General features: G+C 44.1%; 1 long non-coding RNA gene across 1 annotated transcript in view; it reads right to left on the bottom strand.

Annotated features, from left to right (window-relative positions):
- LOC147583375 (uncharacterized) overlaps positions 1–27,541 on the bottom strand; it is a 629,551-nt gene that overhangs the window by 264,120 nt on the left and 337,890 nt on the right. The window lies entirely within an intron of this gene.

The following is a 27,541-nucleotide window of genomic DNA, read 5'->3' on the forward strand; positions in this document are numbered from 1 at the left end:
AAGTAATGGGCTGCAGGGGGTGGTGGTGTTTTGTGCTATCTGGCCCTGGGCGCTGGTTTTCTGTTTTCACTCCCATGTTTTGTTGCTCGTCACTGGATTGCACTCCTCACAGAACTATCCGATGGGTGGTCTGAATTGAAGTGCACGGATTAGAAGCTGGATGTAGGGGGAAAAAATTGAACAAAATCTGTGTATCTTTCAAAGACTTTTTGCCATTCTAAATATTTTATCAGCGACGGGATGGCGGTTTACCAGTAGTCCCTTCCCTTTTGCAAAGTGATTGTATTTCCCAGAGAACTATTACCTTCCACTTACACTCTCATATTTTCCCTAAGAGACAAGACGGAATTCTGCATATCGCATCCCATTGATGATTTTCACTAACATATCTGCATTTTATTTCCTCGTTTTTGGAAACAGAAATCCCGTAGCTGTGTTGCCATAACCTGTGTATGCAAATCTCCATTCTGGTTACTGCATTCGAAAAAAAGAAAGAAAAAAAACCACGTTTTTTAAGGGCTCTGATCACTTTTGTTGATTTTAAAACCACTAAAACGTAGGCAATGCAGATTTTATCTTCCTCTCGCAGCAGAAGCAAGGAACTCTGGTCCTTGACCCACACCACCCCGAGCAGCTACGCCCAGTGTTATTAACCCGGGGACTCCAGGTGAATTTCAGTGCGCTGTCTGTTCCAGGCTCCTGGTAGATGCCTATCAGCTCAGCCACAGCTGCCCATAAAGCAGTGTTACACTTAGAAATCACTGGAAACCTTCAGGGCATCAAGTTTCGCTCTAGAAATTGGGAAGTATGTGCTGAGTCCAAGGGAAGGGAGAGGCAGCCTTCAAAAACAAAACGTTGGCTACGCTGTGGATGCTGTGCGGGGGCAGCGGGAGAGGGGTTCCTTCAGAGGATAAATGTGTCTTCAGGGCTTGAGGGTCCTGGGCGGGAGGCTGCACCCCCAGTCTTCCAAAGCACTCGCTCTGTCCTCCTCCTAGATAGACTTCCTGGACAGCCGTCTTCCCCTCCAGCAGGTGGCTGCTGGAAGCAGGGGTGGGGTGGGGGGGTGGGGGGACAGCTCCTTCTGCCATAGACCCCCCCTCCCCACTGCAGAGCCAATCACGAAATTGGAGGTGTGGGATTTTCCTCGTTCACTTGGCCAAGTTCATCAGTTCTTCCAGACCCTGACCCTCCCTCGTCTGCAGCCTCTCATGCCCTCTCTGGCCTCACTTGTAGCATCGTCTTATATACATTATCATCCGTTGTGTGGACGACACCCTTGTTCTCTTAGCTCTTTTCGTTTGTCTTGTCAACATGCCTTCACCTGCCCCATTTAATCCTCCATTGCTCACCCTACCATTCAAATCCCTAACCACGTATACAGACACAGAAGTGACCACAAGACCCTCCTTTCTTCCAAACTCAAAAGTGGCCAGATCTCATTTGCGTCTCCCTAATAAGGTCCCATTCCCTTAGGTGACTCAGGGACTATTTTAAATATGCACGATGTCCCTCCCAATCTCCTTCCGTCAATCTCTTGACTGGCAGAGTAGCAGATCCACACTTTTCATTTCAAAAGGAAAACAGAGCTGGCAAGGACACAGGTGTGCAGGACGTGCACTGCACAAAATCAACAGACTGAGGGGCGGAGTGGAAACTGACATCCGGTCCGTGCTGGCACAGGGCTTTGTCAGTTTGTGTAATTTGTCTGATGGGACAGGGAGTTGTTTGGTGGTTGACCCACCCAGAGAAGATGCTGTCTTTGCAATTTGTGCAATTCTGCATCGGACATGAATTTCTTCTGACCTTCGCCCAACACACACACACACACACACACACACACACACACACACACGTCTCATTATTTCCACCTACACCTTGTTCTCTCCCATCCTAGTGAAGGTCAAACTTCTCCGCTTGTTTAGATTTATCTGCACGCGTGTGTTCTCCATCTCACCCCCTTGATCCTTCCCTGGAATATTCCTCCAGCGTCTGTTCTCTTTCTCTCCTGGGTCTTCAAGCTTTCTCGCATGACTCATTTCCAAAATAATCTCAGAATTGGGAAACGACTTTTAGTATTTGTAACAGAATGAATCCTGAGCTAGGGATTTTCTGCACCACCAGCTAGGTCAGAGGAGTTGAAAATAAGTTGAGGTGGATGAATTATTACCCGGGGGGCGGGGGGGGGGAATGTCAATCAATTTGCTTTAAGAATGCATCACCCAGGTCATCACGATGTCATGCAAATGGTTTGTGGCAGCTGAATGCGGGAACGGGAGAACAATCAGAGCCACAATGCACTTCCTTGTTGCACGAGCAGACTCCATGTATCTGCTGAAGTGATGTGCACAGTGCGTTTAGAAACGGGAAAGGCCGGGGGCGCCTGGGTGTCTCAGTAGGGTAAGCGTCCGACTCTTGACCTCGGCTCAGGTCACGATCTCATGGTTTGTGAGCTCGAGCCCCGTGTCGGGCTCAGCGCTAACAGTGTGGAGTCTGCTTGGGATTCTCTCTCTGTGCCCTAGCTCTCGCTCGCTCTCTGTCTCTGTCTCTCTCTACTTCTCAAAAATAAATAAACTTCTTGGACGTCACGGAGTTGTCCTGAGCCTCTGTCCTTACTTCCAGCCCAAGGCTCCAGCTACCGCCTTCACATAATGAAAAACCATTTCTGCATCCTTCCTTCTGACCCAGTGCTGAATAGAGGCTACAGTTTTATTTCTACGAATAGGATCGCATCCATTGACTTGTGTTTCACTTCTCGTAAATAGGTGCCTGCCTTGATCAAGTCTGGGACCCCTTCCCTCCTAAACCAGGACCTCTCTCGCCTTTTGACAGTGACCCTGGCCAGGACCCCTGTTGTGGTAAAGGAATCCATGATGCTCACGGTCTGGCCCCACTTGCCTCACTGTTTCTGTCCGTGAAATGAAGCTTCCCCTGCACCCTCGGTGCCCCATCTTGTTGTCCTGGTAGAACACGGTGCCTGGGAACCCAGTCTGTACCTGTGCTGTGACACCATGGTTTCTGTACATCTGCTAAGACCAAAAGGACCCTGGGACTCCGATGGCTCCCTGCAAAGCAGGGTATCTCCTTCCAACCTTTATCACCTCCCAGTGGACTATAGCCGAAGCCTTCTTTTTTTTTTTTTTTTTTTTCAACATTTATTTATTTTTGGGACAGAGACAGAGCATGAACGGGGGAGGGGCAGAGAGAGAGGGAGACACAGAATCCGAAACAGGCTCCAGGCTCTGAGCTGTCAGCCCAGAGCCCGACGCGGGGCTCGAACTCACGGACCGCGAGATCGTGACCTGGTTGAAGTCGGACGCTTAACCGACTGCGCCACCCAGGCGCCCCTATAGCCGAAGCCTTCTTAATGCCACCCCTTTCAGCCCTCTGGGTAAAATCTCACGGCTACCAGATTCGCTTTCTTGGGGTATGGCCCTCCTCAGGGAATTACCCTGTTCAGCAGAGCATCATGGCCAAAATCTTCTGATAGAGCGACTATTCCCCGTTTTCTAAAACTTTCCATTTTGCTAATCTGCATGCCTTTTTTTTTTTTCATTCTATCGTTATAGTCCCTCCCTCGTGCCAGCGTTGATTGGATGAGGTATAAACATGCATCTGTTTGGGCCAGTTCTCCTTAAGAATTTGGAGCAGGAGAAGAGGACGCTGGGTCATCCCCCAGTATGGCTGGGCCTGTGGCAAAGAGGCTCAGGTCAGTTCGAAACTGACGCGGAGTGACCTCATCCATCTCGTGAGTGTCATGCAAAGGATATTTAAGAACAGCTTTGACACAGGACGGAAGCAGTGAATGCGGTCAATTCTTGTTTCTAGGTTTCCAAAAACATGATTTAACGATGGGATGATTTCTTCTTTTTTAATCCTGGCCTTGTGCCACTTATTTAGATATATCGTAGATCACGTAGGTCACCTCAGCACCGTTTGGACTGTCAGGGAGGTGGGAAGCATCCGGCCTCCTGCGCCCAACTGCTAAGACCTATAGGGCACAAGGCACCGTGGGAACACAGAGCCGCGTTGGCCACGGATTTTATGCACAAGGATCTTACAGTTTAGAACTGAAGAAACAAGGCAATCGTAAATACCAAATTCTCTGTATTTCCTCTAGCATCTGAGTTCAGCAAAGAAAGGAATCACCTCAAAAAAAGAATAAATAAACTGAACAAACACACACGTGCGCACATTATGCATTGGCAATCCCTACTTACCAACAGCCTTTGGAAATTGAAAGAAAAATGGTCTCTTGGGACAAAGACACCAGCAAGTCTGTCTTTAAGATTTCTGCCATTGGGGTGCCTGGGTGGCTCAGTCGGTTAAGCGTCCAACTTTGGCTCAGGTCATGATCCCGAGGCCCACGAGTGAGTTCGAGACCTGCATCAGGCTCTGTGCTGACAGCTCGGAGCCTGGAGCCTGCTTCAGATTCTGTGTCTCCCTCTCTCTCTGCCCCTCCCCTGCTCATGTTCTGTCTCTGTCTGTCTCTCTTGTTCAAAAATAAATAAACATAAAAAAAAAGAAGAAAGAAAGAAAGAAAGAAAGAAAGAAAGAAAGAAAGAAAGAAAGAAAGAAAAATCTTCCTTATTTTGTCATTACCAGTGCTTACATCCTCAGCAACCCTGATGACTGGCCCCAAATCATGTTACTGGCCCCATCAGCAGCCTTGGCCTCAAAGTTCAATGTGGGGGTAAAGAGAGAGACCATCCCACCATTGGTTCCTGGGGCAGTATCTACAAGTAGCCTAGCTAGGTAGGAAATTCTGCTCTAGAGAACTGAGCACAGTCGGGGCCCTTTAACAGTGAGCAATCCAAGGGGTATGGTCATGATCTCATGGTTCTTGAGTTCGAGCCCCACGTCAGGCTCTGCACTGACCCTGCGGAGCCTGCTTGGGATTCTCTCTCTCTCTCCATCTCTCTCTGCTCCCCCCCCCCCCCGATCTCTGTCTCTCTCTCTCAAAATAAATAAATAAATAAACTAAAACAACAACAACAACACAGTGAGAAATCGAAACACACACCTTCTTGCGAGGGGCATCACTGAGTCCCTGTAGGCGTTCACTCCCAGGATCCGGAGAGGTACCCAGACCCCTTTCAGAAGGCAAAAGAAGGCCACACGTGTTGTTGTGTGCAATACTCCTGCTCCTGATTGATGGTAGCAGATGGAATTCTTGGCAATAATGGGCACAGCTGCGGAAGGGCCAGGACAAAAGAAGAAATAAATCGTTACATTGCAAGTAAGCACTTGTAATTATCTGCTTCTTAAAAAAAAATTTAATGTTTTTATTTATTTTTGAGACAGAAAGAGACAGAGCATGAGCAGGGGAGGGGCAGAGAGAGAGGGAGACACAGAATCCGAAGCAGACTCCAGGCTCTGAGCTGTCAGCACACAGCCTGACACGGGGCTTGAACTCACAGACTGTGAGATCATGACCTGAGCTGAAGTCGGACGCTCAGCCGACTGAGCCACCCAGGCGCCCCTACCTGCTACTTTTTAATGTGGGAAATGTCATTGTATCCATCTTCCAAATATTGGAGACAAAGCACATTCACCTCCATTGAGGACTTCAAGATGCTCTCATCCTGTGCAAGAAGACACCCACCTCCCCAAGTCCTTTTCTCTTTCGTGCATTCGGTTCCTTCCGATGTGCCTGGTTTCTAGAAAGTACAGTCAAAATTCACTTCATCGGAGCCATTTCTTCTCCTGAAGCTCTTAGTCCATGGATGCAACAAAAATAGAACTTTAATAGAAGCTGTTATTTTTCCAGATAAGTTTCTCTTGTTTTTCCCTTTTGTCTGACAGTATTATCCCTATCACAAAAGACAGTCGTGGGGAAAAAAAAAATCAGAAAACTATGATTTTTCAGCCTACCCTTGCCACATAATACTGAAGGAAACGTACTAAACCCTTCTGAGATGTATTTTGAAAACAAAAAAACAAAGAACAAAAAGAAATAGCATCGGTTTCTTTACCAACTTAGTTTGAGAATTAAATGCAACAATGATTATTTGTTAACCTTCCAACAGTGAGGCAGGTAACAAGTATTTAATAGGTATTTTTCGAGTGAATGATTAAATAATCTTCTTACTATGAAAACTTATCTTTAGATTTACTTTGAGAGAGAGACAGTGCAAAGGCGGGATGGGTAGACATAAGGAGTGAGAGAGAATTCCAAGCAGCCTCCACACTGTCAGGGCAGAGCCCCACGTGAGGCTCGAACTCACAAAACCACGAGATCATGACCTGAGCTGAAACCAAGAGCAGAACGTTTCACTGACTGAGCCACCCAGGCTCCCCTACTATGATAACTTTTAGCATCTCTATTTCTGTCTTTTTTTTTTAATTTTTTAATATTTATTTATTTTTGAGAGAGAAAGAGACAGAGACAGAGCATGGGCAGGGGAGGGGCAGAGAGAGAGGGAGACACAGAATCCGAAGCAGGCTCCAGGCCCCGAGCTGTCAGCACAGAGCCCGACGTGGGGCTCGAACTCACAGACTGTGTGATCATGACCTGAGCTGAAGTCCAATGCCTAACTGGCTGAGACGCCCAGGTGCCCCCAGCATCTCTATTCCTATTAAGAATGTTTTAGAAAATGGATGTGGCTCTTTCTTCATTGTACTCTTTTTCCTCTTTGGTGACCTAAGAGTTTGGTCCCACGGATCGGGTGCGCGGCCAAACTGGACCTCAGCTAGGACAAGGTCAGGCAGGAGTCAAGCAGCTGTGCAGGAAGGACGGGAACAGAGCCAACGTTCCTAGGGATGGTCACCCTGAACCTCATGGACTCTGGACAGTACACCGTCATCGAAAGGATGCTACCTTTAAGTCAAACAGGCCTCATTAACGGTGTTGGCTCTCTGTTATTCCTGCCTCCTCTCGGCCTTATAGCTTCACTGTTCTGGGTTTCTGCTTCCTCGACGGCTCGATGGTGACTTGGAACTACCGGCTAAGCCGCTGGACGCACGCTGTGTATGAAAAGTCTAGCACAACGCCCGGCGGGTCGGTCCCCAGTCTGTGCTGGCCCTCGTTGTTGTCGGTTGTGTTCATCTCATTTGGATTTTGTGTCCCAGATCAGCTTCATTCCACATCCCCTGCCTCTGGACCTACACATGCATCCCCACCCCCCCACAGCAAACACACACACCACCAGGCACATACACAACACAGCACACACAGCACCCACGCCCGCCTCGCGCGTGCCCCAGCTCTCGGCGAGAGAGCAAGCCTCCTTCAGCGTGCTGGTAGGACGGAGTCATTTCATCGGGCCAGGGGGTCTGTCTGCCATGTATAAGACCCAGCCTACAACGTCCCGAGAGGCAAGGTCTAGACATCCGTGTGCCCCACGCTGCGGTCGCTATTCAGCCGCTGAGCCGTGGGCATGTATCCCATAGGATTGCACCGCGTCGCATCCCTGCGTGTTTCCGGGGGCGCCTGCTGCCTCCAGGCCTGGAACTTAGCCCAGTGGCCAAGACAGCGAGTGGCCTTGCCAGCTTCGGGCCAGCTCTCCTCTGAACTAGAGTGTCATCCTGATATCCCAGCTTATGGTTTGGAATCCTGACACTTTGGACAAATCTCCTGGGTGGAGACCCAGCCAAGCCCCTGTGCTGAGCCCTCTCCCGGATTCCCCACCGCTCCAACCTGACTACTGGCTGCTGGGATCACCAGTGAGCTCCCCACCATCTCTGGATGTCCCGTCTCAAATTCTTCTGTGGGACATCCGGAAGGAGCGGACGGGGTTGTGAGGTGGACGTTGGTGGAACGACTCTATTTGAAACGCAGCTGCTCAGTTTATCCCTAAGCTGGTGAGGTCCCGGAAAATGGAAATCTTACTAAACAAAGATTAATCAACCGTATTATTCAAATGTAATCAATCTCCTAAATATAGTGTCAGTTTCTAATGTATTACTGATTAAAATAAGTTTCCCGAGACCTACCTAAACTTCTCCATCCTCAGAAGTAAAGGATGCTGTCTGAATTATAAAATATATCATTTCCTTCCAGGGGCACCTGGGTGGCTCAGTCGGTCGGGCGTCCGACTCTTGATCCCAGGGTTGCGGGATCGATCCCCACGTCAGGATCCACACTGAGCATGAAACCTGCTTAAGATTCTCTCTCTCCCTCTGCCCCCTCCCCCCTGCTTGCTCACTCTCTCTCTTGTGGTTTATATACACAATGGAATACTACGTGGCAATGAGAAAAAATGAAATATGGCCTTTTGTAGCAACGTGGATGGAACTGGAGAGTGTGATGCTAAGTGAAATAAGCCATACAGAGAAAGACAGATACCATATGGTTTCACTCTTATGTGGATCCTGAGAAACTTAACAGGAACCCATGGGGGAGGGGAAGGAAAAAAAAAAAAAAAGAGGTTAGAGTGGGAGAGAGCCAAAGCATAAGAGACTCTTAAAAACTGAAAACAAACTGAGGGTTGATGGGGGGTGGGAGGGAGGGGAGGGTGGGTGAAGGGTATTGAGGAGGGCACCTTTTGGGATGAGCACTGGGTGTTGTATGGAAACCAATTTGACAATAAATTTCATATATAAATAAAAAAAAATAAATAAATAAATAAATAAATAAATAGATAAATAAATAATGTAATGTAAATAAATAATGTATAAATAAATAATGTATAAATAAATACTGTAATAATGTATATAAATAATGTATAAATAAATAAGGAAGTAAATAAACAAATAAACTATTCCTCACTTTTCCTTGATTAAAAAGTAGTAACAGCTAATATTCCTGAATTTGCCATGTGCCAGGCCCAGAACAAGTCTGAGAACCTTGCATGGATTGTCTCATTTACTACTCAGAAAAAGTACATAAAGCAAATATGATCCTAACCCCCATATCACAGATGAGCAAACCTTTGTTAATCCAAGGTCCAATTTCTGTTCATTATAACTCTATATATTTCAGGTGTGACCTCCTCAACGTCGAGTTCACTACCAATGAAAGGCATTCATCTACTTACCGTCTTCTTGCGTTTCTTCTGAAAGTTGATATGCACGGATACACAAATGATTCTGCAAAACGTATACGAAACTACATTCTGTGACCCCAAATCCCCGTATCTGATACCTAAGGGTTCTTGAAAACATAGGTTGGTAAGGTTATCGTGACTGCATTGCTCAACAATTTTGCGCAGGCCGTGTGACGTGGACAAGCTCTGTCCAGTAACAACGGTATGAGGACGACTCTTTTTTGGGCCGAGAGGAAGCTGCGTCTGGAAGCTATGACTCCTGACGCAGATGAATTGTGGGCAGCAAGAGCCAGTGCTGAGTTCTGGGGTTTCTGCCTGCTTGTGGCTGGGACCCCGCCAAGCCAATCCCACCTACTCCCTGCAGCCAGACTCTACCGATCGTGTGGGGATAGAATGACACCTAGGAAGCATCTCAGGGGGAAATATATTGCGAAAAGGAGGCACCGCACGGCACAGACCACATTCCGATGTTTCTCGGTTTCCAGAGGGTCTGGCTGAATAAGGAGGAGGTAGGAAGTGAGCAGAGCTATAAAGAGTGTGTTACTGAAAAGTCTGTTTTCCTGGCTGATACTTCAGATGCAGGAGTGAATGGCCTCCCAGGGGCAGGTATCTCGCGCCAACAGCAAATTTTGTTCACCCTGAGTCCACCTGATTGGATCAAGTAAGTGGTTTGAAAACACGAACCTGGAAATGGTCGAGGACGCAGAATACCAAAGCTGGCTGAAATCGACTTCATCCTCAGAAATACAATGAAGACGCGAACGGTGCCCAGTACTCTGGACAAAGACGGCGACGTAGTGGCTACCGAGGGCCCCCGGGGCCCACACCGGGAAAGCAGATGAGTAAAGCATCTTTGGGACTTTACAAAGAGTTCATTCTACCAGGGGGGATGCACAAAGGGACCATGAGGATGGGTTCATAGGTGGAAACAGTAACGTGAGGAGGGGAAAAGAGAGAGAGAGATCCTATTCAAAAGTCACAATCCCGCAGGAGGGGAAACAAATTGGTTCCATATGCCAAAGATTACATGAGCATGAAAATGCATGGCCTGGAAACACGTCCCTCTGCAGGGGACACAGAGCACAGGAGCGTGTGATAAATGGGGTGTCCACATACCGTTCTGCTATTGGACAGCATGTCTGTGTTGGACCTTAGAGATTACGTGACAGGAGCCCCCATCAGCTCGCTGTATGCCAAACACCTCCAAGCCCGTCCCTAGTTTTCCTCTCATTTGTTGTCAGACAGAAATGGGTCATTTCTGTACCAGGAAGAGTCCCCTGGGGTAGTGACAAATGGGAACTTTTCCCTTGTAAGTTTCTGCTTTTCCCCCTTCATATCTCTCCCATCCTACCAGGAGGCTGATTATTATTATTTTTTAATCATACACTGCTGGCTTAAAATGGTATGGGGAATGCTTTGACTGTCTCTTGCCTGTTATGTGTGGATGTCGCAGAAACCGGTCAACATTTCTGCCCACCTGCTCTGCCCACCTCACTCTCTCCTAACTAGAGATTCATCCTCCATGAGTGCTTTGAGGCCCTGCAAGTCCTCCAGGGCAGATGCCATCACATCCCTGACAGTCGGGTGGAAGGCACTTCAGGGACCCATTCCTTGAGCCCGACAGCCAGATGGTCTAGAATATTCACCAGAAGAGGAGCGGAGCTGAGACCGTTACAGGAGCACAGATCCCGTCGTCCCAGGGGCGCCCGGAAGGAAACCAACAGCCTCGACACATTTGAAAACGAAAGTGCAGAATAAATCAATACATTTGAACTTGCAGTTCAAGGTTATCCATTCAGCCGAAACCTCTGGCACATTTCAAGTTTCTTTCCTTTAAGTTCAAAGAGTTCATGCATTTGAAATTTGAAAAAAAGGTCAAACTTTACATTTTCACAGAAGGTGGCAAGTCTGTGGAGTAATCGCTATTTGGGACTATATGTTTTGTACAGTTACTCAGAAGACTTTACTTTTATTCTACTTTGTCCCAAGATTGGTGGGAAGATTGAAACCTTTCCATGTGATCCAGAGCCCCTAACTGTGATGCAAGTTAGACTCTTTGGGACACGTGAGTCAAATCTCTCTTGCAGTAAGTCAAACCTTAAGTCATATCGTCCTTTTGATTTATCTTGACTTGTTCTTTTTTGCGAAAGGCAGCTTGGGGACACAGGGCAGGATAAGTGATTCTCTTTGGATAGAGCCAACGACTCTCCAGGCCAAAAACCTCTTACCCAGCTGCCTTTCTAATCAATGCAAAAATACTTTCTGGGGGGATCATAACACCAGGGTCTTTCAAACACTGACTTCACGGCACAGGTGAGGTTAGGAGAACAGCAACAACTGAAACAAGACTGTCTCCATAATGAGCACAGGGTAGCCTTCTTTTGAAGGGACAGAGGGTCAGGAGATGGAGCGTGTGTCTTGCCCACGGAGGGTTGGCTTCGTGGCTGGGTCTGCTGGCTCTGGAGGAAACCCCAGTAGCTATCTGCCCAGAGGTGAAGGCTGAGGCTGTGTCTTCTGGAGTTGGGATGGCTATGAACCTTGCTTGGGCCTCTGTTCCTCAGTTTGCTCACTTGCAAAATGAGGATTAGGATTATACCTCGGGGCGCCTGGGTGGCTCAGTCGGTTAAGCGTCCAGCTTCGGCTCAGGTCATGATCGATCCCACAGTTGGTGGGTTTGAGCCCTGCGTTGGGCTCCGTGCTGACAGCTCAGAGCCTGGAGCCTGCCTCAGATCTGTGTCTCCCTCTCTCTCTCTGCCCCTCCCTGCTTGCGCTCTCTGTCTCCCAAAAATAAATAACTAAACATTAAAAAAAAAGAAGATTTTACAGGTGGATATCAAAATCTAGAAAGAACCCTGAAGGCAGCCAGAAATAAAATGACAGTGATCCAAGAGGGGTAAGGTGAGATTGAAATTAACTAGAAACAGAAGTACCATATTGAAAAACTCGATTTTTTTTAATTAAAAGACCACCAGTCAGGGACTAGGGGACCTGGGGTGTCAGCCCTACGCCCCCCGGAGCTGAACGGGTCACAATGACATAACTCAGTTTTCTCACCTTTGAAATGCCTTTCTGCCTCATAGAATTGCTGCAGGAGTTAACAACATAAAAAATGGGAAATGCTTGAAAATTATAAAGCACTATGGAAATAATAATGATAGCTAATATTTATTGTGACTGTAATTTCCTAAAAGCCTGCTAATTGTCTAAACCTTTTTCCCATGTTAATCAATTTTACAGTCACAACATTGCAGTGAGACAGGACTATTACTCTCCCCATTAAACAGATGAGTCCCGGGGACCTAAATGGCATGTCCAAAGCCACATAGGGAATAACAGGCCCACCCAGCATTTCAACGCATCTGCCTCCCAGGGCCTGGATCCCAACCACTGCACAACCTGCCTAGAAAATCAATCGGTCGATTGATTTATTGATTCCACCAATGTGCCCTGAGCTATCTATCATGTGCCAGGCGCTGTATAGGCACTGGGATTCATCAGTGACCATGAGTGACAAAGCATTGCCCTCAAGGATATTGCTTTGTAATGTAGGAAACTGACACGTAACTACGATGGCAGATGACAGGGTGGTAAGAAGAAAAATAAAAGGGCCAAATAGTCACAGGGCAGAGACACGGTTGGATAAGACTTGCTGAGTCAAGAGAGCCTGGTAACACATGTTGATCTGGGACACAACAGGAAAGGGAGGCAGGAACGGCCATAATGTTGACAATGGCTACGTGCCTGTTTGCGCATGGCATGTGTGGGAGGAAGTTGGATGAAACAGTCACAGCATAGGAGGGGTCAGGGGGATCCAGGGAGAGGAAGGTGTTATGGGGTGTGGGCCAAGAAGGAAGATGGGGCCCAGCTTCATGAGCAAGGGAAAGAGAGATAGGCAGAGGTGGCCAGGGTCCAGATGGTGTGGGGGAGGCACACGGGCCACGATGTGGAAGGTTGTCACGGCACATGATGGGGCAGCCAACTCATGCAGTCATCCACTATGCCACTGGTAATGGGCGATAGCATCTGTGTTTTATTTTTTTAATTTTTTAAAAGTCTCTTTATTTTGAGGGAGATAGAGAGTGCAAGTGGGAAAGGGTAGAGATACCCAGAGACAGTCATGGGAATTACAGTTGGTTAGTGAATTAAAAACTTGTATCCATTTTTCTATTGTGTAGAGTTGTCAAGTGAGAATGGCTCGTCATTTATCAAAGACCCAGAAAATGCTTCCAATACAATTGATTTACTTTCTCAGTAAGAAAGGTCAGTGCCCTTGGAGGCTAACAACGTCTGAAAGTATCCATCTAATTAGACCTTAAAAAATCTATGAGAAGAATTCATTCTACCTAGCTGTCATCTGAATTTCGATTGTTGAACTTGCCAACAAATGAAAAGCAACTGATAAAGTTACCCAGCAAATAAGACAAAGGACGTCAAACGCTGACACCATCACTAAGAAGCAGCAGAAAGTATCAGCTAAGATGTATGCATCACAAGAAGCCGCTGCTGCTTTATTCACTGCCCACCTCCCCACCCCCACCCCGCCCCGGGCAGGGGGCTCACCTCAGACTGTGTGCTGGTCTATGACCTTGACTCCAGCACTCAGAACAAATGAGTCCAGGGGTGCCTGGGTGGCTCGGTTGGTTAAACATCCCACTCTTTGGGTTTCAGCTCAGGTCATGAACTCACAGTTCATGGGTTCAAGCCCCGCATCAGGCTCTGCACTAACAGTGCGGAGCCTGCTTGGGATTCTCTCTCTCCCTCTCTTTCTGCTGCTCCTGCACACACACACACACACTCTCTCTCTCTTTCTCTCTCAAAATAAATACACTAAAAACAAAACAAAACAGCAACAACAAAAAAACAAATGAGTCCAACACGTCAGACCAGAGTAATAAAGAACTGTACGTTAAGGTCACATACACTGCCCAATGATGCCATCGACACATTCAAGCAGGGCTTCCTGGGTGAGATGGTCTCCAGCCACAGCACAGGTTGAATGAACAGAGTAAGATTAATAAACGGGAGGGAGACAGGAATTATCAGAACGCTGTTAATTTCCGATCCCCTCCCTTGCGTGGTGTCCATGGGAGGAAACTGGGTAAAATATGTTTCCCCAATCTGGAGAAGGGGACATCGAGGCATAGTCCTACGGCCAGGGTGTGCTTGTGCGTGTGGTTGGACGGGGTGGAGGTGAGGGAGAGAGTTCTCATTATTCTTCCCATTGATCTCCCCTACTGCTTCCCCATGTTAAGAAAAGGGGGTGGATAAATAAATTAAAACATGTCGATCGACCAAATTCCTTCAGGCACCTAGCAAGCCCTCACTAAATGTAAGATCTATGACCGCATAAAGGATCTTAAGTCGTGCTGGGGGAAATAACGACCTCAATGCAAAAGAAGCCGTGCAAATACCACAAGAGAAATGAATAGTCCCAAGTAACATCAGGTTTCGGTTGAAGACAGTAGGGACATATTCAACGTTTGAGCTAAACCTTAAAGGGTGGGCTGAAAGTCGATCACAGAGTTAGTGTCAGGCCACCTGCAGGGAGGCAGGGCTTGAATACGAGGGCATCGGACACATTTTCGATAGATCCCAGCTGGCTTGACTCAATCGTGGGGTTTGTCATGATGGTGATATTAACTAACATTAGAACTGGCATGGCGGGCAACAGGTCTTTGTGAACTGCTTTACAGGTATTACTCCATTGAACCTCAAACCGCCCCATAATATAGGCACTATTTATTGTTTTCACTTTACACATGAAGAACAAGAGCACGGAGAGGCTCCGAAATTTGCCAAAGGTTACAGGTAACACGCGCGGTCAACAAATGAAGGGAGTCTGGATCCAGCCCCATGTTCTTCGCCACTGCACTCGATTACCTCCGAAACACCCAAGGACCCACTAAAAATTCTTTAGCACCTGCGTCTTCTGATAATTTGCCTAAAAAGACCATCTTATCTGGGATGCGAAAGCGAGGGATTAAAGGACCTTTCAGAGAAGTACAGCTCTTTTGGTTCCTTCTTTCTTCTTTACACAGATCCATTCTGCATGAAGAGTGATGATTAGGAAATATTGAGTGTCATGTGTCATTGGTTCTTCTACCCTGGAGGGTATATCACTGTGGTCAAACTGAGTATTTAAAAGCTGCTTGAAAGTGTCTGACTGAGCTGTAATGAGGTTCAGATACATAGCACCACGCTACTCCTACGCAAACTATTGACTTGGAAAAGGGCCTCCCGCTGGTGCTACAAAATGACCCACATTCTGGATTTTCCAACTTTCACCATGATGTACTTTAACTTGGTCTTCTGTCTTTATATAGTTAACCGAAAGTTAAGTCTAAAGGCTCAGCTAGATCAGGTTATATAATTTAGGAAGGGGACGCCTGGGTGGCTCAGTCAGTTAAGTGTCTGACTTCGTCTCAGGTCATGATCTCGCATTCCGTGAGTTCGAGCCCCGTGTCGGGCTCTGGGCTGACAGCTCAGAGCCTGGAGCCTGCTTCGGATTCTGTGTCTCCCTCTCTCTCTGACCCTCCCCCATTCATGCTCTGTCTCTCTCTGTCTCAAAAATAAATAAACATTAAAAAAATTTTAATTTAGGAAGAATCTTCGCAGGAGCTGCTCTACGCTTCATTTGCATCACCTCAGGGGACACCTCCGGTGACCTAAGGTCACTGATAGTGACACTGAGATTAATCACTGGGTTAAACTGGTGACAGAGAGACCTCTCTATTGAAATCGTGTTGCAGCCCTCAGGACTAGTAATGGTACGTGAAGCGATAACTTCGCACAATGTGAATTCTTCATTTTCTCACAAACTTTCAAACGAGAACTTTGTCACCCTTTGATGATGATTGTCGGAATCAATTATACCATTAGGGTTTACACATCCAACAATTCCTTTTGTGAAAAGAGCTTTTGCTTCAGAAATGTTGTAAAGGTAAATTTTGTTTACCTTGACATACAGTTGTATTGGAAAGGTGGTTTAATACTTATTTATTTCCTTTAAGTTTTCAATTTTCAAAGAAAAGATTCAGTGTAATAGTCACCTCCAATAGTGATAAATACATTCTGTTAATGTGTGTGTGTGTGGCTTTCCATTTTGTGAATGTAATTGTAGAATTAAGGAAAGACCACACATACAAAAATCTAGAGATAGATTTTTTTGTTTCCATCAATTGTGATCATCATGGGGGGGGGTGGTGCTTTAATTGTCCCAACTCTGTCCCATAGAATTTCCTTCAAGCCGATTTGGAGATCCTTTTGTCAGAACCCTATTCAGGTTTGAAGACTTCTTTGTTTCCCAGTAGAGAAAGATTCTTCTCCAAACTGAAAGAGACAGAAGAGACTCCAGCTTCTGGAAAAATGAAACAGACACACTTTTCCCTACCCTTCCTATATCCTTCCTATACAACTAAAATTAGTCTCAACTAACTTTAAGTATAATTAAAACTCCTGGATAGATACAGATAGATAGATAATGGAATATTAATGGAAACTTCTGGAGATATAGGTAGATATAGATAGATACAGATAATAGATATACATATATAGATAATGGAATATTACTCTGCCATAAAAAGGATGGAATCTTGCCATTTGCACTGATATAGGTGGACCTGGGGAGTATTATGCTAAGTTAAATAAGTCAGCCAGAGAAAGACAAATAACCATTTGATTTAACTCATGTGGGATTTAAGCAACAAAACAAAAGAGCCAAGGTAAAAGAGAAGAGAGAGAAGCAAACCAAGAAACAAACTCTTACCTATAGAGAACAAACTGATGGTTACCAGAGGGGAGGCAGGGGTATGTATTAAATAGGGGGTGGGGACTAAGGAGGGCACTTGTCCTGATGAGCGCAGGGTGATGTATGGAAGTGTTGAATCACTATATTGTACACCTGAGACTAATATTACACCGTATGTGAACTAACTGGAATTAAAATAAAACTTTAAAAAAAATAAGAAAATTGTAAATCAGAACTGGAAAAAGAAACTTCCAGGATGTCATAAATAAAACAGGCCGAGGAAGACTCTCAAAGGCATAGAGAAGAAGGCGGATTGCCCTGGGATCTCAGGACACAAGCAGCTGCACAGTGGTGACTTCTGGGAGTTTTCTTTTTGTTTCAGAATATTCCAGACTTAGAGCTAAAGACAGCACCAAACCAGAAATGTGAAGGAGCATGAACAAAACAATAGAAATCTGTTTCCCAGTAAAAATCTTCTCTCTGTATCTAAGGAAACAGGAAAGAGGCAGATAAGCAAGGTAGAAAACTTTTGCATAGTAAACGTTCTACTACAGAAACCTGGGGACAAACGATGGTCCTACCCCCAACTACATCCGCAAAGGCTGAGCCAGAAACACAGACTGCTGCCCTTCTAAGGCTGCAATGAGGGGCCCCATTCCCCACATCAGGGTCGAGTTGAAGAAAGCCAAGGGAGAACCAGATCTTTCATCCCCAACTGCTGGCAACAAAGGCTCTCTTCTCCTTATGGTGTCAGTAGAGACCATATGGGGAGCCCAGTTTCCACATCTTTCCCCAGTGGGTACTGTCAGAGACCTAGGGAAGACTTTCATCATCACTGAAAGGTAGCAAGACCATCTCTACACAGTGACCGGAAAGCACGAACCCCCCACCTGGAAGTAATGAGGCAGTAAGATACAGCTTTTCATAACAATATGAAAATGTCCAAACTGCAATTGAAAAATTGCTCATCATGCAAAGGAACAGAACGACAGCTGAATGAAACAAAGAATATTAATACGATCCAACATCAGGATGACAGCAGTGGTAGAAATATCTGACCAAGGTTTTATAGCAGCCATCATAAAAAGGCTTTAAGAAACAATTACAGGGGCGCCTGGGTGGCTCAGTCGGTTAAGCGTCTGACTTCGGCTCAGGTTATGATCTCAGTTTGTGTGTTCGAGCCCTGCGTCGGGCTCTGTGCTGACAGCTCAGAGCCTAGATCCTGTTTCAGATTCTGTGTCTCTCTCTCTCTCTCTCTGTCCCTCCCCTGTTCATGCTCTGTCTCTGTCTCAAAAATAAAAAATTAACAGTAAAAAAAAAATTTTTAAGAAACAATTACAAACACTCTTAAAGAAAAAAATACAAAGCCTCAACAAAGACACAGAAGCCATGAAGAAAGATCAAACTGGAACTTTAGAAGTGAAAAAATATAATGCATAAAAGAAAAAGCTCAGTGGATGGACTAAACAGGAGAATAGAGATGACACAGGAAAGAATCAGTGATCTGAAAAAGAGAACAAGAAAAATTATACAATCTAGACAACAGAGGAAAAATATATCATAAAAAAGAGAATCTTAGGGACCTCTGGGACTACAAAAAGAGATGTAGCATTTGTATTATCAGATTCCCAGAGAGGGAGGAAAGAAGTGAGTCTAAAAAAATTTTTTCAAAGAAATAATGATGGAAATCTTTCCAAATTTTCCAAGAGTCATAAACCTATAGTTTCAGGAATCTGAGTAAATTTTAAACAGAATAAACCCAAAGAGATCTACACCTGTATGCCTCATAATTAAAATTCTGAAAATAAAGACAAATGAAAAGATGTTTAAAGCAGCAGTAAAACAAATCATACTTTACTTACAGGGGAAAACGATTTGAATGGCAGCAGATTTCTCATCAGAAACCATGGAAGCCAGGAAAGCATAGTATTTTCAAGTGCTGAGAGAAAAGAACCCATATCTAGCAAAATATTGTTCAGGAATAAAGGGGGAATTAATATATTTTCAGATGAAGACAAACTAAGAAAATGTACCCCCAGCTGAAGTCCCATAAAAGGATGGCTAAAAAATTCTCTAAACAGAATGATAATGATAAAGATAAAGAGGAAACCTGGAAAGAAGGAAAGAAGAAGGCGACTGGTAAGCAAAAATATGGGTAAGTAAAATAGACTTTCTTTCTTTTGAGCTTTCTAAATTATACTTGACAGGGGAGCCTGGGTGGCGGAGTCGGTTAAGTGTCCGACTTCAGCCAGGTCACGATCTTGCGGTCCGTGAGTTCGAGCCCCATGTCAGGCTCTGGGCTGATGGCTCAGAGCCTGGAGCCTGTTTCCGATTCTGTGTCTCCCTCTTTCTCTGCCCCTCCCCTGTTCATGCTCTGTCTCTCTCCGTCCCAAAAATAAATAAACGTTGGAAAACAAATTTTTTTTTAAAAATTATACTTGACAGTTATGGCAAAAGTATAACACCGATATGATTCCAAATGTTTATCGAGGACATATTTTAAACAATTTTAAATGAAGAAGTCTAAAGGGATGTAAAGAGAGAGAAGATTTTTTTCCAATTCACTGGTAAAATGATGATACCAAGAAGTTGTGATAAGTCATGTACAGTTAAACCTTGGATTGCAAGTAACTTATTCCACGAGTGTTCCACAAGATGAGCAAACATTTATAATAAATTTTAACTTGATAAATGAGTGATGTCTTGCAGTATAAATAGTATGTGATGCCGAACAGCACATGATCACAACTGAACTAACGGTTCTTAAAATTCATTTTGATATATGAGTGCTTTGAATTACAAGCATGTTTCTGCAACAATTTATGCTCTTAAACCAAGGTTTTACTGTATACAAAATGTTACATCTAGAGCAATCACTAAAAATGTTACCCAAAGAAATATAGCAAAAAAAAGTTATAGAAAAATTAATGAAGATGCTGTTCTAAAAATGGTCAAATAACCGACAAAAAGGAAGAAGGAAGAAAACATGAACAAAAAACCACAGAAAAATAAAAAACCAAACTTAAAATGGAAAATTTAAGCCCTGACATATCGACAATTACATTAAAGGTAAAAAGTCTACCTAAACCAATTAAAAGACAGAGATTAGTAGAGTGGATTACAAACCATGACCCAACTGGATGCTGTCTTCAAGAAACTGACCTCAACTATAACAATTTGGAAAGATTGAAAGTGAAAGAATAGACAAAGTTATATTAGATAAACATGAATCAGAGAAAAACTGGAGTAACTATATAATAAAAGATAAAACAAATTTCAGGATCTGAACAATTCAGCAACTAGAGAAAGATGATAGAATTGATTTTAAAATATTTTGGCAAGAAAATGGACGAAAACAAAAACCATACTGTATGTATGGAAAAAAGGCTATCAATTATTAAGTCTACAGTGAGTATGTTTATTTTAATATTCTCTAAATTTCCTTATATGCTTGAAAAATTTTATAGTAAAAGTTAAAGATAAGAAAATAATAAATGGTACTTCCTCTGTAACTAGTCAGATTGTTATTAAGATATTACATGAACCTGATAGATGTTTTTAAATTATATATATTTTTAAAAATAGAGATGGTCCTATTTGAGTTTGCAAATAGAGACTCACAGGTTTGCAATTTTTGTCCCTCCTCTTGTTTTAAATAACAAACATCTGTTGAGTGTCTATTTGGACAAGATGAAAAAGACAAAGCTCCTTTTTCCTAAAGGAGCTCATGCTCCAATAAGGGAGAGAATTATTTGAATAAATATTTGAGATATACTGTGACAATTGTGACACAAATATGTACAATATACGATCAGAAGGAATGTAGAGCTCGAGTCCCAAGGGCATGTGATGAAGGATATAGTACAATATACCGGATATTTGTACTAGGCTTGGATGGTTGGTAGGCATTTCCCAGATAGAAAAGAGCAGAAACAGAATTCTACCTAGAAAGAAAGCGCATGTAAAGGCACAAGGTAAAAGATATAAACAAAAAAACAATGAATCACAGACAACACTAATATTGCTGAATAAAAAGGCAGAGTGACTGGAAACAAGACAGGATGAGTAAACGTTAATGACAGCAAGGACAGTGTTACATATCGTGTACTGGGATCACTTCCTGAAGTTCACATTCATCTCATTGTCTTCCTGGAAGGAGGCCATCTGAACCTGTCTGTGTGTTGACAACAGAAGTTGTTAGTATTCTTAAGAAATACATGGCAAAGCCATGGGTGTTGTAAATAGGAATCAGAGTTCCCAGGCTTCTAATCTTGCAGCTAAGAACTTTACATAGTAATCCATTTAAGGCTTACAACAGTGGATCAATAAATCTATTTTGGCCAGGCATTGCATCATTAGGGGTGGACATGAGAAATCCCGGTGTATTTCCCAGCTGCTGGTGCCGAATCCCAAGGAGATACAACCCTAATGAGCACAATTTCCCCAACTTGTCTCTTTTCCATTCTTAAAAGAAATATGTTGGACCTCAAATGATGAGTAAGTAATCAGGAAGCTGAAATGCTCTTATCCACTAGTACAAAATAGAAGTCAAAGACTTTATCCTGGAAACAATGGGGAATGATGGAGGATTATTAAAAGTAGTCAAAAATGGATTGCAGAGAACTCGCCTTTGGTAGTGACATAAAGAAAGGGTTGGAGTCGTCATAGCTGTGGTTAATGATGCAAGAGTGAAATAAGACAGACATAGTGTAAAGGTAAGGAGGCGGCATGTGTCAAAGGCTTACAGAAGGTGTAGTAATTGAGATTCGCTGATGAAATCAGGAGGATGTCAAAGCACGTTGGAGGTGTGGGTGACTGGGTCCTGGCATCACTATTATTTGGGAGAGTGGATATGCGAAGAAAATTATATTTGGGGGTAAAATAAAGAATTCTCTTTTTTCAATGGCTTCATAGATGAACTTAGAAATCTCAAGGATGAAGTATACAGTATATTTACTGTTGGTGCTCAAAACGGGGGTCTGGACTAAAGGCTTGGGTTTGGAAGTTTTAAGCATGTAAGGAATAGTAATGACACTATGGGAGAAATGTAGAACAGATCAATGTTGTAGACAGTACAGATATTTAGTTGGAACATAAAAAATAAAATAAAAACGAATAATAAGTACAAATTAGCTTCCGTGGTATAAACCATCATCAATAAGAAAACAGGGTAAAACAATGGATATTGTTTACAGCAGTAATAACAAATGTATAGTAAGTAAAAAGAAATTTAACAGGAATTATGCAATGCCCTTTAGAAGGTATGTGACTTTATGAGGCAGCTTAGGTTATGTTGGCTGGTAATAATAAAAAATAACCTACAATCTCAATGACTTATGGAAATAAAACATGTATTTCGCACCCATGCTACATGTGCATCATGGATTGGCCGGGGTGCTGTTTCTCTAGCCTTGATCTTGACTCAGGTGTCCAGGCTGAACGAGCATGCCCAGATCTACATTTCCCATGAATGAAAAGGACACGGTGGAGCCACATCATTTCTTGAAACTTCCTCTCAAACGTGCCAATGCCGCTTCCAGTCATACTTTCTTGGTCAAATGGCTCAGCTCTGACGTTAGTGGAGAAGGACTGTGTGATTACCCCATAGATTTTAAACAATTCTATTTTCTTTATCTGAGTACAGTTGGCACTCAATGCTACATTAGTTTTGGGTATAAAACATAATGATTCAACAAGTTACACTATGCTCCCCACAAGTATAACTACCATTCGTCACCGTACAAGGCAATTCCTGCACCATTGACTGTATTCCTAACAAACAAACAAAAACTACAAATAAAGAATAAAAAAAAAAAAACAATTCTATATTCCCGCCCGCATCATTTTTAAGTGGCACTGATAAATTTTATAGCAGAAAAAGTGACTCTTGTATACAAAGGGAAAACTTCACATGAACAAGGTAAAAAGAAAATGGACGATTATTTGCAAAAAGGTATAACACAGATTGTCACCAAAAACTTAACAGCTATTACCTGTAATTACTTGGAAGCCGCTCTACCTTAATCGATGCTATCTTCTGTTCGCTGGCGCTAAAGGGAGAGGACCCAGATTTGGCCCTGTTTGCAGTCCTCCTCATACTCACTTCCCCACACCTTTCCTTTAGGCTTCTCTGCACATATTTATTGTTATTGCAATTAGCAAATATCTTTTCCATAAGAATTGGAGTGGTTCGAAAATTGTAAGAAAATTACCAACACTCCAATAGATTGATGGGTAATTATTATGAGAGGAACCATCACAAATTAGGAACTAGAAACAATAAAGAAACACGTGGAAAATGTCCAAGACGATTTGTAATGAAAGCATAGAAATTTAAGCAACAATGAAAGTCAATTTTACACCTATTAAATTAACATAAATCTAAATACATGTTAGGATTGAGTCCAAAACGAGTCACACAGAATCACACTAACCCCTTCCCAATGACACTGCAAATTGGTACAGTTTTGGAAAGCAAAATGGGAATATATTTCAAGAGCTAAGAGGAAGTTATTACTCTTTAAGCTATCAAGCCAACGGTTGGGTATTTATTTCTAAGAAATAAGTCAGTGGAGGAAGTCTCCCTAGAGCTTACACTATTTTGCCAACACAGACTTTAATGGAAACCAAACTTCCCCCATGAAAACCAGTTCCCAAATCTCAGGGCTTCCAAATGGAGTTGTGCTTGCACCTAGAATGGAAAGATGGGGTGGAGAGGTCAGCACGGCTGTCCCCTTAATGCTCCTTTGGCTCCTATAAACCCCCAGTTTACAAGCAGCTGCCTGGCAGGAAGCAATGTGGGACCTGGCGAGCACACAGTGATGACTTCTGGAATGATCTCACCATAAAGAAATGATCGTAGAGGCACGTGGGTGGCTCAGTCAGTTGAGCGTCTGACTTTTGTTTTCAGCTCAGGTCATAATCTCACGGTTCGTGAGTTCGAGCCTCCCATCGAGCTTTGAGCTGCCAGCGTGCAGCCTACTTGGGATTCTCTCTCTCCCCGTCTCTCTGCCCCTCTTCTGTGCTCACTCTCTCTCTCTAAGTAAACAAATAAACTTTAAAAAAAAAGAAATTATCTTCATTGTAAAACAGTAGCACCCAAGAATGTTATCAGTGACATAATCAGCCAAACTTGCGAGTAGGAGAAATAAATACAATTAGCTGAAGAAAGAGTGGCCAGAAAGGTCAAGATCATGATCAGGCAGCTAAGAGATGCTTCTGAGGTGAACTTCAAGGGATATTTTCTGAGCAAGGTAATCACTGAGAACTGTTTTGTTCAAAAGTAGAAACACACGCACTTCCCGACAAGTTCGTGCGTGCATGCACACGTGTGTACACACACACACACACACACACTGGTTGAAACTGTGCAGAACATGAGGAAACATCAGTGAACTAGGGTTCTGTTATTCTTTCCTTTAATATTCCTTTAACGTGGAGCCACTGTCTTGGAAAGTGGAAGCTGAATTTGGGGAGGATGCTGGCAGGCAGAAGGTGTGGGTAATGCTTCCGTTTCCGGTGCCTGACTGCGCTCAGCACCCCAGGCCTCCCCTTTCCTTGGTGGGCGCCATGTTCACGACAAGCAGCCTGCTGACTGGACCCTTTGAAACATTCCACACACTGCACTTTTAAACTATTGATCAATTCTAACCAAACTCCACCTTCCATTATCAATTGACTTAAATTCCGAGTGTCATTAGCCCACATTTTTGAAGAAGTTCCCATGTCAGCCACACTCTCTGTTTCTGTTTTCTTCATTTAATGGAACTTGGTTCCTTATCTGAAATGAGCTCTACTCTCTGCTGGTAAAGTAATTCTTTCTTCTTAGCATCTTCATTAACTCCCACACATGCAGCAGTGCCTGGCCTGATAAATCTCTTTGTGTAAATGGCTCCTCCCTCAGGACGCCCCATCAGGCTGCCATGGATTGACACATTTCCAGCGAAAATGCCTGAATCATTTGCAGCTTGCTTACTTTGCTTTACATTAGCTTCTTTCTTCTTTTTTGTTTCCCGGTTTCCTCTAGAAAGGGAGCGGGATTACAGGAGCCATGATCTGTTCATGCAGCGTGGTTCCCCTTTACGGTTCAATGGATCCTTCCTCCAGTGACTTCCTCGGGAGGGCACTGTTTGGTGAGTCATCCCATAACACGCCAAAGCAGAAGCTGAGCATAAACCACTCCCTCTTGTCTTGCTTACAAGCAATGCTGACTGTCTGAAACTTTTGGGACTTCTTGTTGACACTTAGGTATGCCATTAGGGGAGAAAGTTGCTACAATGGGTAATGCTTGGTTTCAAACTAGCTTTAGGTTATTGACATTCTGATTTCAATATTTAATCACCTCAGGGTCTTTTGTTAGCAATTTCTCTGCTTCCTGGAACCCCTTGTATCACTTGTCAGCTCTTTCTCATGCCATTCATTGCCCCCCCATCAGAGCTTTGACTCCACCATTAAGCTGGGATTTCATTTCAGGATACAATTTGTCGGACAGACCATAGCAAACAAGGAGAAGTCGCCGCCTATCAACTGTACTTGTCATGACAACGCCTGCAAAGAGATTGATGTCTTTTTGTGTGAAATTTTGCCAATCCTTGACCAAAATCAACAAGTTAAGAGAATAACCTCAAGCCTGAGAGACCTCAAATGTTGGCTTCCATTCAGTGACACAGATGGAGAAGGGTGCATGGGACCCTTCGTCACAAATGCCCATTGGGTTGTCTGCAGTGTATGCCCAGATCTGGGTAAAGAGAAGGCTAGCTATCTAACAGCCAAGGTGCATGAGGGCTCCACATTCTAAGATTCTCAGCCTTGCCGGGACCCTCCAAGTAGCCTCCCTGTTCCGGAAGCGCCCCATCACAGTGAGCGACACAAAGGAATATTCAGACCATAAACGATAAATTAAAGACAATGAGTACCATATTTTATGGCCTAGTCAGTCTGAGATGAGCTCTTCCAAGTAAAGCTGAAAAGCCTCTTAATGAGAAACCAAGAACATCATCAATCATAATAGCATTAAAATTGAACTCGGAGGGGCCAGTATAAATAATCCCGAATGCTTATGGAATACAACAGTGGCTTCAAAATCTATAAATATAATCAGCACCTAGATTTCCCTTTGATTTTCTGATACAGTTCAGGTAATGAACTTTACCTAGGCCACAAGAAGGAGTACCTCACACTCTCCTAAGACCCCAGCGTATGGACACAGCAGCTGAATGTCATTGAATACTTATTCTGTGTCAGGTGCCCTGCTATGTATGTACTTTCACACACACACACACACACACACACACACACAAGGCATTTAGCCCCAGAAAGCATTATGAAATGCTTGAGTATTGAAAGCAAAGACTCACGAAGGTTCAGTGCCTTCTTGCGCACAGTATGGGTGGTAGGCATGTCATGAGGTGGGGATTCTGTACAACCCTCAAGCTCAACTCCATTATGCCGTAATTCCAGTTTCATCATTTAGGAGGAAATGCCATATTCTGAAAGAATAACTTACTAGAATTCATGTGGTTTTCAATGATCCTTAATTTTCCACCAGGGAGTCATTGGGGTGTTGAGGAAAATGTCTACCCGTCTTAACACGTGGCGATGGGTTTCAATGTTCCCACCTTTTGTTTCTTCCCTTCTCCTAATACGAGCTGATATTTTATGTCACTAAGATTGGGAAGTAAGTAAAATTTATTTTGGCTCCCTCTTCACCTCACCTTTGTCATTAATTTTCTCTATCTGCTCCCAAGACCAAATGCGAATCATTATTAAGTCTCTTCCTTGTGGTCCAGTCCCAGGCCAGTCCACCACACCAGGGGCAGCCTGTCCCCTCTGGAAAAATTCATGTTTCCTCCAAGCCCTGATGTCAAGAAGTGAGCCTCTCAGTGGTATTTTGTGGCGTTTAGCTGTTCCCAGTTTTAAAATTTTTCACATCCATGACCTAGTTGGTCTTTACCAACTTGTGAAATAATCTGGTATGAGCATACCCATTTAACAAATGGGGAGACAGAGTAAGGCAGGAAGCTGCCCGAACATTACCTATGGGGTGGAAATTCAGAAGTTCAAGTACAGGTCTCAGCACACCATCACCTAAACTTCCTTCGCTTTTGATCCATTCATGAGAGCAACAAAAGAATTGGCCTAAAGGATGACCCCTGTAGAATTCCAACATGGGACTCTGGAGCCTTGAACTTGTGTTCTCAAAGCGTGGTCCCCGGACCAGCAGCATCCACCTCTCTTGGGAACTTGTTGGACCTGTCAATTTGGGGGCCCCTGCCCTGCCCCCACCTGCTGAATCAGAAACTTTGGGAGTGGGGCCCAGCATCTGCGTTTAAACAAGCCCTCCAAGAGTGCCATGCCTGCCAGACGTAAGAATGAATCAGCCATAGGAGCCACTGAGACCTCCGTAGCCAAGAACTTGAATCAGGCTACGGTTGTGAACCTGTCACACCCCTCAGATCGACAAACATGGTGAGACTATATGAGGTTCGGATGGTCTTTGGCCTTTTTGCTCCAGACGTCCCAGGTAGGGGAACGGATGACAGAATTGGGAACAGAACAAGCACACTCTTCTGCAGATCCGCTGAATCCAGGGACTCGTGGCTCCACAGACGTTTTTCAGAGGCGCTCACCTGCAGAAGGACCTACTCAGGCTGCTCTTTCCGCTTCCCTGAGTCTTGCTCCACTCGTCTTGAAAATCAGAGGATTAGCTGCTTAGTTCCTAAAATACGTGCACAGCATTCTCTATGTAGTATTACTGTCAAAATATTTAAAAGCTGATTTAATCAAGCCTTTAGGTTACACTTAGACGCTA

Source organism: Puma concolor, chromosome A2 (assembly GCF_028749965.1).
Source record: "Puma concolor isolate L17-30 chromosome A2, mPumCon1.1.hap2, whole genome shotgun sequence".
Classification (NCBI taxonomy): domain Eukaryota; kingdom Metazoa; phylum Chordata; class Mammalia; order Carnivora; family Felidae; genus Puma; species Puma concolor.